Source organism: Equus asinus, chromosome 25, assembly GCF_041296235.1.
Source record: "Equus asinus isolate D_3611 breed Donkey chromosome 25, EquAss-T2T_v2, whole genome shotgun sequence".
Taxonomy (NCBI): Eukaryota; Metazoa; Chordata; class Mammalia; order Perissodactyla; family Equidae; genus Equus; species Equus asinus.
Genome location: NC_091814.1, coordinates 20,536,441 through 20,548,159, shown reverse-complemented (window position 1 = coordinate 20,548,159; position 11,719 = coordinate 20,536,441). Strand labels below are relative to the sequence as shown.

The 11,719-nt window shown below is 42.8% G+C and overlaps 1 pseudogene; it reads right to left on the bottom strand.

The window, feature by feature from the left end:
- Nucleotides 1-761: 761 nt before the first annotated feature.
- On the bottom strand, nucleotides 762-11,384 carry LOC106828398 (T-cell surface glycoprotein CD1a-like; annotated as a pseudogene).
- Between the last annotated feature and the right edge of the window lie 335 nt (nucleotides 11,385-11,719).

Below are 11,719 nucleotides of genomic sequence, written 5' to 3'. Positions count from 1 at the left end.
CCACATTAGAATACATTTAACAAGAAGAGCGACGAATGTCTCAACTAATGCAAGCATGTTAGGAAGGAAAAGAATAAGAAAAGACTATACATTTGGCATAAATTCTACACAAGTCTTTATTGTGAACATGTTACATGCAGGTAAGACAGTTTGCCAAGGATACAAATAATAAAAAGATGTGGACTTTGTTCTTAAGAAGTTTAAAAATTATAAGGGGAAAAGGGATCTAAATAGCTGCATCAAAGGTCAGAAAGTGAAGATTAGATCTGGCAAAGTACAGTTCAAGTGTGCTGGGAGTTCAGACAAGGCAGAGACTGGTTTCATTTGTAAACCGGGGAAGGCTCTCCGGAGGACATGACATCTGAAATTCACCTATAACTCATTAATATTTGAATATGTGGTGGTTACTGGGACCTCATCCGTTCAGAATTATAATTCGAGTTTGAAAGTCCAAGATCCCAGATCAGAACAAAAAATCTTGCAAAATTACAGTTAGCTTATATTGACAACTGATTGTTAGGCAGAAATAAACAACCGCAACAGACTTGTACAAGAAGACTTGAATAGAAATCATCATCATGCTGCATTTGGGTCCCTGGACTGCTGGGATCTCATTCCTAAGGAGAATAATGTTTGGAATTTCACAGGGTGTGTTGATAAGAACAGAGACAGAAGTCAGTCTGCGTGAGGTGGAGGTGAGAAGAGAGGAGAGGAAGGGAACTGGAGGGGAGGAGGACTGAAGAGAGAGAAAACAAAAAAGATTAGAAGAAAGTGGGGAATGGATAAAAGCACAGGAAGGATGGATACAAGAACTCATTAGCTTTCCTAAGCCAAAATGCAAAACCTGTCAGAAGTACCAGGGGCCCCATCAGTGCTCAGAAGATCAAGCCCATGGGGTTGTGATGTTCTGTAGATTTGGGTGCACACAAATGTGTCATTTCAAATTCACAACTTGTTTTGCTGCATTTCCTGGATCTTTCTTTGTTCATTTGAGTGTCTGCCTGACCAATATCCTTTCTTCCTATTTCTTCTCTTGTCCCTCTACAGAGATGAATCCTTCATCTAACTCTCCACAGCCTCTTACATCTATGGGTCCCTCATTTTCAACTCTTCTATTTCTTGAATTACCTATTTTTATTCCTTTTTGAGATGAAACCCTTAGAATCTCAAATTGCTCATCTGGCTCTCCTGCTCCGTTTCAGGACCACCTACTCCCACTCGCAGCTCGGGCCCTAGTTCTTTCTTACCCCAGTAGAGGATCATGTCCTGCCCTCCTAGACTTCTATGTCTCACCTGGCAAGACAGGTTAGCTGTCTCAATGGCTTCCACCTCCAAGGACTTCCAAAGATACCATGTACCATCTGCATCGGGCAAGATGTTACTTCACTGAGTGTCCAGATGCTCCAGCTCACTCTACATCCACATCACCCAAATAGGCTTTGGGTAGAATCCACAGATGTGATAAACTAGCATCAGATAACCGGAATCAGGACTGGGGCCAATAGACAGCCAGGCCTCTGACCTTACTGCAGAGGACAGGAAAGATATTCAGATGAAGACTCTAACACAGATTTAGAGGTTCAGATCTTCACATCAGTTTAGGTAGACACATATTTCCCACTGCAAGAATCTGTTGCCTGTTATTCTCTCTCCCTCTTGGCTCCTTATCAGGAAGGTGGGGATGGGATGTGGCAAGGTATGATTTTAAAATGGGAAATTCTTGAGGGAGAGTGCAGCACTGATCTTGTCACTGGAGATCTGCCTTCCCTTCATTGAGAAGTCCCAAGCGGAATCATGGGCAGGTGTCATGAGGAGCCTGTGGATTATTTCCAGGGTCACATGGTCCCAATTGAGTTGTCTCCAGACATGCTGAGCCCTGCTTCCACCCTGTGGCAATGGCAACCATGAATTGTTCTGTAAACTCAGGAAATCTGATCCTTGGTAAGCAACATGCATGAAGCCTACTGACGTTTCCCCAAAGTGCAGCTCACAGCCTGCTGCTGTCTGTCCCTCAAAGGGATCGGGGGAAGAGGGATTGTGAATTAGATGAAAGAGGGAGTAAAAAAGATAAAATGACATGAGCGGAAGCAAAAGACAATAGAAACAGAAGGGAGAAGTTTAGGAAATTTGAGGGAATGTAACAAAGTTTGGTATTATCAGAAGTTATGTTAAAAGGGGAATTGTTGGTAGTTGGAGATGGAGGAAGAGATGCGTGACAAGAGGAAGTGGCAAATTGTTCAAAGAAGGCAACACGAATAGCATAAGCAGAGAATAAGGTAGGACTGAGTGTGAGAGAGTTGGCATTATAAGGATCTAGGGTGAATGGAATGCAATAGGTTACAGTGAATTTATTGATAGAGATTGCTGAAGAGATGGGTGGGGGATAAAAATCACACTTTAATAAGTCAAGCAAAGAACGAGGAAGCCAAGGGTATCTGGTTGGAGGCCAGGGAAAGTGTTGGTCACAAGAAACCACTAATGGAAGATAATAAAGCACAAGCCTGCAATCAATGAGAGAGGAGTTTGTAACAGAAGACTTGAACCTTTTGAAGAATCAAGATCTGGATTACACTCTTTGCCCGAAAGTGTGCAATTGCAGTTTTATATGGGGAAAGGTAAGGTTCAGAAGTCAGTGGAGGCTGTCTCCTAGAGGAACGAGACACTCATTGAGACAGACACACACATGCCATCAATGTCCCCATTCACTGTGGTGGGAACTGAACTCACATTCACGCTGCAGTTGACTGGCATGGATGTGAAATGCCTGAAGAAATCCAACGGAGAACATACAAAATAAATTTTCCAGTTTTGTGATCTCCTCATTGCTGAAATGCCCTTGGACCAGGGCCATAAGAAATAGACAGTGCCAGAGTTGCTCTCACAGCCACGAGTCTGCAACTCACTCAACCAACTTGAGCCCAGTTGTGTACACAGCAGCAGTTGCAAAAGGATGAGATCTGGAGGATTTGGAAGGACATTGCTCCTGAAAGTCTACGGTAAAACCACAAACAAGAGGAACAGGAAAGAGTCATTGGGAAGGAGAGAGAATGGGGAAAGTAAGGTGCCAGAGAGGGACACTCAGAATCTGAGGGAAAGGGAAGCCATAGTTATCTCAGGAGACATTTGCTGGCCCCAGGGCCCCAGCCTTATATTCAACCTTCAGAAGAGCACAGGGACCTGGTCAGAGACACTCAGAATGGAAAAAGCTGACACTCTCACTCTCCAGGTATATGCCAGGCAAAACCCACCACACATAAACACACAAACACATACACTCATACACACACACACACACACACACACACACACAGACCCTCTTGCACCCAACTGGGAAGTTGCCAGAGTTCTTACTATCTTTATTGTCACCACCTTGGAGGAGAACTGCTAGCAATGGAAGTTGCAGGAACAACATTTCATTTGCAGATGTTCTTTCTTTCTCTCAGAAAAGTGGGCCTTTTATTTCTGTTCTAAGCAAACCTACCCCACAGTATCTCTATTCTGATTTCCTTCTACCAAGAGAAAAACCCTTCCTTTCCTCACTGTCTGCAAAGAAGAAAATCTATTCCTCCCCTAAACCCTGGCCCACCTATTCAGATTCTCATTTCTTTTCTAGTTCTGTGGACAGCCTACGCAGAACCTCATTTCTTCTCCATTTCTCTGGACCACCTACTCACACTCATGGCCCCTCCTCTTCTGACTCTCCTTTCTGGCTTCCAGCTTCTCTCCTTATAGCCAGCTTTCATCCTGCTTACCTTCCCCTAATTTAATTACTATGGAACAAGTCTTATGTGCCATTGAAAAGTCATTTTATTTCTAAGGCCTATTTTTTTCTCACTCATACAATAAAAGCATTAAGCTACGTCGCCTCCCATCAACCTACATAATCTTCTCATGTCCCTGCTCTTTTCTCTCAGTCTGTCCTTTTCTTTCCCTTTTGAATATTCCCCAAATATTCTTTTCCCGTCTCGTCTCTACTTACATCATTCACATCTCTGACTTCTCATTGGTTGCTTTCTTTGTTTTATCAGAACCCCTATGATTGCCCTGTGTAACAGTATAAATTACCACCAATTCTCCATTATTCTTAGGGAAAAACCAGTAGCCATCACAGAGACCATAGAAACATTGAAACACCTAGAGGAAAATCCCTTCTGTTTAGCTTGCATTGATATATATTCACTCACCAGTCACTTAACACCTGCTAGATCAAGGATCTTGCCACACACATGACTATACAGTGGTTGACAATATGATCACTTTATTCAAGGAGGTTTTAGTATACTTGGGAAGGAAAACATTTAAGCTTAGAACTATAAATCTTGGAGCGCTGAATTATCTTCTAATGTACGGATTCTGTCTAAACAAGCAAGCTTGAAACAGTAACTTCTAAAGTGGCAACCCTTAACTGATGTTTTTCCAGCCAGAATTGTGACTTCAGTGGTTGGCTTGGGGTCTTAGATCCATACCCCTATTGCACTGGACCCCCGACATCTAACAGAGTGCCTGGCAAGTGGTAGGTGTGTTACTGAAACCAAAATGGGTTCCCTCCTGGAAAGTTAAATCAGACTTTCCACCAGAAGTTGTTGTCACACAAAGTAAAGTATATTTGCAGCAAATAGGAGACCATGAGGAATCATTTCCAGAGTCACAGCATCCTCGAACAAAGGGAAGCAGGGACCTTCTATTTCAGATGAGGAATGAATATTCCAAAAGGAGAGGTGGGTATTTGCTTGCACAGGCTCCGTTAGAAAACACATTTCCACATACACTGCAGGTTTTGGTAATAAGGCCTAAGCTCCACCTGGAGAGATCTTAGCATTTAAAATAAGGCAGAGGTGGGGCTGACCCAGTAGTGCGGCAGTTAAGTTCGCACCTTCCTCTTTGGCAGCCCTGGGCTTGCCGGTTTGGGTCCTGGGTGCAGACCTATGCACCGCTTATCAAGCCATGCTGTGGTAGGCATCCCACATATAAAATAGAGAAAGATGGGCACAGATGTTAGCTCAGGGCCAATCTTTCTCAGCAAAAAGAGGAGGATGGGCAGCAGATGTTACCTCAAAAAAAAATTAATTAATTAAGGCAAAGGTCATAGGCTTAGCTCTTGTGGGGAGGCTTGGTCTGGTTCAGGGTGGTTGGTGACTGTATCTCCTTAACATAGTAAAAGGGAAAAAACAATTTAGAAAAACAGTTAAATGCTTCCAAAACCATCCTTGCACCAACCAGTGGGTGACAGGCACTCAATAAATATTTTTGAATGATTGAATGAATTTGGTTCAGACAGCCAATTATTTTTTAAGATTATGGAGAGCTTCAACAAAAAAATTTTTAAGACATCAGAAAGTGTTAATCATAGCCCTACTTGGTGAAATTAGACACTTATACTGTTTTTTTTAGGATGAAAGTACATGTTAATAAACATGAAGCTTACTCAGAGGGTCCTGCTGTAAATCTCCTATTACTTATGACAAGAAACCAGTGACAACTTGTAGGAAGTGAAGTTAATAGATTTTTCTGGAGTCATTTATCCAGGATTCCCTTCTTATTGGTCATCCTTTGATGTTCTACACTAGTCTTATATAAGCTGGTCTCCGCTGGACATGTTGACCTTCCGCTTTCATGGTGTTTATAGTTGTCTAAAGTCTCTTAAATATTTGTTTGTGCTTTCTATCATCTGGATAAATGTATTTTGTCTTTTTTTTTCATTAATCTTGGTTTACAAGTAAATAGAAATTATCGCAGGCTAATTTAAGGAAGAAAATAATTTTTTGAAAGTTATAATTAGAACATAGAAAGCTGGAAAGAGCTTCACTACCGTACTTACAATTTTTGAAAAGCTAGGTAATCAAATTCACAACTTTTCTTGAATCCATTAAAGAGAGGAAATATCAGGGCAACCAAAAATCCAGAACTCGAGGAAAGGCAGACTCCTCCAAGGAAAAGGAGATGCAAATTCTTCTGACTTGGGACGGATGTCAGAGGCTATACAAGCTGGTAAGAATAACTCAACTATAATTGCTAACAAATTACTAAAATCTAGCAGGAATACATGGAAAACCTGAGAGTCACAGACACAGGAAATTCACTTTCATCATTAGGCTTTTTTCCATCGACCTCACCAGGGGCTGTTGAAAGATCAGAGTCAAGGATGTAGCCCAGAGAAATCCTTTCCTGTGGTCAAGCCTGAGGTGTGAAAGCAGCTGCGGCATGAGAAGGGCAGGAAGTCCCTACCAGACCTTTCTCCCCTATCTCCCACACAGAAAAAACCCTTAACCTGGTAGGAGAAGGGCAGAAAAGCCCTCTTGCCTTCAGGGCACAGGTGAAGATACCCTGCAGCTGGGGGAAGGGGAAAAATGGGGAAGGGACAGTAAAACATCTTGTCCTAGACTATTAGAGGTTCCATACTGCGGAGAGAAAGGCAGGAACTCTTAAAGGCCCAATCCCAACCTAAGCAACAAAGCACTTGCCTAAGAATGAGACTGAACTGAAACAAAACTCCTAACCCCTCTCCCAAGCAGGTTAGCCAGCATGGAGTCACGGGAGCAGTCACTGCTGGAAGAGGAGCAAGAGTGTGCAGATAATTCTTCTTGAGGCACAGCACAAAGGACACACCAAAACCTGACAGTGAAGCTGATATTAAGAGAAGCCCTCTGACAAACAGCTCCTCCCTACAAATAAAGTAATGTTGAATGAATTTGAAGACTGTTGAAACAACAACAAAATACAACCCCGGTTAAGTCTTGACTAGACTGATTCAAACCTCACCCTCTGCTTAGCAAAAGAAAAGACATGCCCACTTCCAGACTCCCCTCAAAAATACTGTTTACCTCAGTGCCTATTATTCTAAACAAGGTGTCTTCATTCTGATAAAAAAATTGTTAAATAGACACACCAAAAAACAAGGAGAGTGTGTTATAGAGCAAAGGGCTTGCTTTGCTTGCCGCAATCTGAGCCAATGAATAACAATGAATTAGAGGTCGACAAAGGAAGCATTTATTCCATTAGCCAGAATAATTGGAAGATGGCAGACTAATGTTTAAAAAAACCATCTTAAAGAATTACAGAATCTTGAGGCAGTTATATAGGGAAAATGGGCAATAAGGAGGGGGCTTAGAAATGTTGGCCTTCAGGCATGACAGACTCCAGGGCCTCTCATTGTTTCCTCCTGTCAATAGTAACCCATAATCCTATGGTCATCGAAATGTTCCTGTTTTTCAGTAGAGAATTGTGCTATTCATCCACTATATATAATCCTCTAGGGACTGGCTTTCTGGTCCACCCTGAGGGAAGAAAGGGCAAGTCATGTACTGGTCAAACTAAGGGATCCCCATGTTATAGGACAGAAGAGGATTTTGGGTGACAGACTCAGCAATTTGTAACTTCAGTAGAGGAAGTAATGGCCTGGGTGATTCAAACCAGGGCATTACCTTTCCATGACAATATAACTGTGAGAAGAAGGATTAGATCAATGTTTCCTTTTTTAAAGACATATTTTAACTCTCAAAGGAGTTCTGCCACCCACTTATCCCTTGATACAGTAGGATACTTTTCTGGAATTTTGAGGCTGCTTTGATCCAGGAGTAATGTATTCAGAGTTTCAGGCCTACAAGTTTTACAGATAGATGAGTGATGAGAAGAATCTCAAAGGGGCCTGTTCCTTTGGGTGACAACTGGTTTTGGGTCCCTGGTCTTGCCATGTTTTCAGCAAAACATGATTACCTGATCAGAAGGCGTGTAGAGGGACATCAGATGGAAGGACATCAGACGGATATGAAGACCTATGAGAAGCAAACTTATGGGTAGAAGTTAATTCAGAGCTTAATGATTTAACATAGTTAGCAATCATGACGTTTCTTAAAATGTCCAGAGATTCAGTCCCAAGGGAAGATGCCTGAAAGGGTCTCCCATACAGAATTTCAAACGGCCTCAATTTAAGTCTGCTTCAGGGAGACACTCTAACCTGTAGCAGGGCAAGGGGCAGCGCCTTATCCCAAACCATTAGTTGTGTTTCCTGACAGATTTTGGCAGTGGCTTTCTTTAAGATGTGATTCATTTTCTCTCTTTCCAGTTGAGTTCTCCAAGCTGAGTGTAGTATCCTTCAGATGGCTAAGCTTCTGGACTCTCGTTGAGTTATTTGGCAGAAAAAAGCTGGGCCATTATCACTTTGCAGGGTGTTAGGCAGACTAAGTCTGGGGGTGATTTCTTTTAGCAAAACCTGAGTGAATTCTCATGCTTTCTCAGTCTGAATGGGAAAGGATTCTACCCACCCAGTAAAAGTGTCAACGAACACTAATGAAAACCTGAAATTCCCAGTTGCCCAGGGCATCTGGGTAAAGTCTGTTTGCCAGTCTTCAGTAGACCAATTTCCTTTATGTTGAGTGCCCAGATGTGGGGGACTGGAAGCTGTCTTGTGGTTGTTCTTTGCACAGATTATGTAATTTTTGGTACCCCGTTGTATAGTCTTTTGCAGGTGAGGCCCTATGATGTACTTCTGAACTCATTGGGGGGTAGCATCTCTTTCATAATGCATGCTCTCATATACTTTTCTCAAGAGAGCATATAAGAGGGCCTCAGTTACTAGAATCACTCTGCAGGCATCCCCTTTCCAACCTCCTGGGTATTCAATGTAGTATCCTTACTCTTCAGCTCCTTCTTTCTCCTTTAAGGAATACATCGACTTGTAATCAGTAAGGTTTATCTGTGGCAGAAGGGATCCCCTCATTGCAGGGGTCACTGTCTTGGCAGCTCCTTTGGGCACTTGGTCAACTAGTCTTTATCCTTGGGCAACAGGGGTATTCTCCCTCTAGTGGCCAGGGCAATGCATGATAGCTACCCGAATAGGCTCGTTAATGGCATCAAGCAGTTCTAGGATTTCAGGGCCATGTCTGATTTCCTTTTTCCCTACTCTTGAGTCCCCTTTCTTTCCAGATTGCCCCATGAGCATAAAGTATGTCAAAGGTATAATGGGAATCTGTGTGTATATTTATTCTTTCACCTCAAGCTAGATGTAGAGCCAGAGTAAGGGCAATGATTTCTGCCTTTTGAGCCAAGGGAATCACTGGGGACAAGACTTTACTTTCTAAAGTCTCTTGTAAGGTTACCACCATACACCCTGCAAATCTCTTACCTTGATCCATGAAGCTGCTGCCATCTGTGAAGACTTCCAAGTCCAATTCTTCCAGAGGACAGTCCAACAAATCAGGTCAGCAAGAATACACTGTCTCAATAACTTGTAAGCAGTCATGTTCTAAGGCTTCTGATGTCTCACTAAAGAGCAAGGTGATTGGGTTTGGGGAGGATGATATTTTAATCCGCACATTTGGATTGTCCAAAAGGATTGCTTGATATTTGCCCATCCTTCCTGAAGTGAGCCACTATCCTCCTTTTTGTTCCAATAATGTGAGTATTTGAGGTGGCACATATACTTTAGTGGGTTGGCCCAGGATGAATTTTTCAGTTTCCTGAAAGTTGTCGCGGGTAGCAGCCACTACCCTGAGGCAGGCAGTCCAGGCTTTGACAGTCTGATCCAATTGCTTGGAAAAATAAGCCCAGTTTTTGAGTTGAAACCCCCAAGCTTATTCCCTGCCTTTCATGTACATATCAGTTGAAGGGCTTGTCCATGTTAGGGAGCCCCAAGTCTTGGGCTGAAATTGGCTTTGTCTTAATGGTATGAAAAGCCACCTGATATTTCTTTGTCCACTCCAGTGATTCCAAGTCTAGCCTTCTTAGAGCCTCATAGTGGGGTTTCAGTATGAGTCCATAGTTAGGAATCCAGATCTGACAGAAACCAGCCATGCCCAAGAATCCTCATAGCTGTCACTGGGTGGTGGGAGAAGTTAGGCATGCTATAGCTTTCTTTTGGTCTGGCAACAGTTCCCTCTGGCCTTTAGATAATGTAAATCCTAAGTAGAGAATTTTTGCTTTCAGATCTGTGCTTTCTTTTGCTAGAACTTGTATCCACATTCAGCCAAATTATTTAAGGTCTTTATTGTATTGGCCAGATACTGCTATCAATATGTCATCCACATACTGTAGCAGCTATCCTTCTTGTAATTGTAAGTGACCCAGATCTTTACCTAGGGCCTCCCTGAATAGTATAGGGGAAGTTTTGGAGCCCTGGGAGAGCAATGTCTGAAAATATTGTTGAGTGGCCTGAGTGTCTAGGTCATACCATTCAAGGGCATAGAGCTGTTGTGATTTTTCCATGAGTGCTATGCAGAAGAGTGCGCCTTTTAAGTCTCAAGCTGAAAACTGGCCGCATTCACCAGGAATATTTGTTAGCAATCTGTAAGGGTTGGACACCACAAGGTGTAAGTCCTAAACGACCTTATTTATAGCACGAAGGTCCTGGACAAGCCAATATTCATCTGAATTGGGTTTCTTGACCAGGAGAATAGGAATATTATATGGTGACTGGCAAGGTCTGATTAATCCCTGATGCCAGGAATTTCTACACGAGTTGAATGCCCTTCTGAGTCTCCTGCTTTAGCAGATATTGTCTCAGGTTAGGTTTTATTTTGGGGATTTTCATTGGTATGTGTATTGGCTGGACATTCTTTGCCTTCTCAGGTGTCCCATCTGTCCACACATCCTATCTTACCTCCTTTAGAATTTCCAGGAACAACTGGTCTGGCAGTGGTTTTGGAATGCCTAGCAGGGCCATCTGGAACTGTAAGGATTGTTCTGGTGGCACTTGCACCTCTAACTGGCTTGGAGTGAAGTCACTTGTGCATTCAGTTTATGCAAAAGGTCTCGTTCCAGGGGGGAAATACAGCATTCAGGTTTAGATTTAAAAAAAAAACAAAAACAAAAACCTGTGCTGCAATATCTTGTCTCCAACTTGACATTCTAGAATTTGGAGAAAAGACCATGGTTGAACTTCTCCTGATATTCTGGTCACCAGACTGGATCTTGCTGTCTTGTGTTAATTTAGGGTTCAAAACCAAATAATTGGTTCCTGTATCTATCAAAAAAAATAGATCAAAAAAGCTGGTTCCCCACTTTCAATTGTACTTGAAGCTCTTGTGGGGAAATGAGGATGGCATGATGAAAGCCCAGTTGAGTCCCCAGGCACCTTCACTCTCCATCTGAATCTCCAGTCCTGCCAGCCATTTGAATTATCCTTCTCCTCTTACCATCAACACTTCCCTTTCCCTTCTCAGGGTACTCTCTTTTTGGTGTCCTTTTTTGCAGTAGGTACACTGGTTCTTTCCCAAAGGATGCTTACCTCCATTCCTCCAATCAGGAGTCTTGCTTCTGGGAATAGCTCCCCTCCCAGTCAGAGCAGCTGTAAGGAGGACAGTGCTCTGTTTTACATCCTCTTCCTTTGTTTTGTGCTCTCTGTTGTTATACACCTTGAAAGTAATATTTAACAGCTGGGAGGGATTCATGCCCAATGCCCCATCAAGCTTTCACAATTTCTTCCAGATATCAGGAGTGCTTTGTCCTATGAAGGTCATATTGACCATTCATATGTTCTCTGGGGCCTCGGGGTCAGCATCTGTGTAACATCTATAAGCGTGTTGTATGCGTTCAAAGAATTCAAAAGGATCTTCACCAGGTTCTTGCTGGATTCCTTGTACTTTACTTTTCTGTTTAGGGATCCCTGTTTTTAGCCCTGCCAGGATGCACCTTCTGTAGTGCTCCAACCTACCCCTTCCTGCTGCCTCATTGGGATCCTAGGCCACCTTGGTAATAGGAATGATGACAGTGGCCTCTCTAGGTA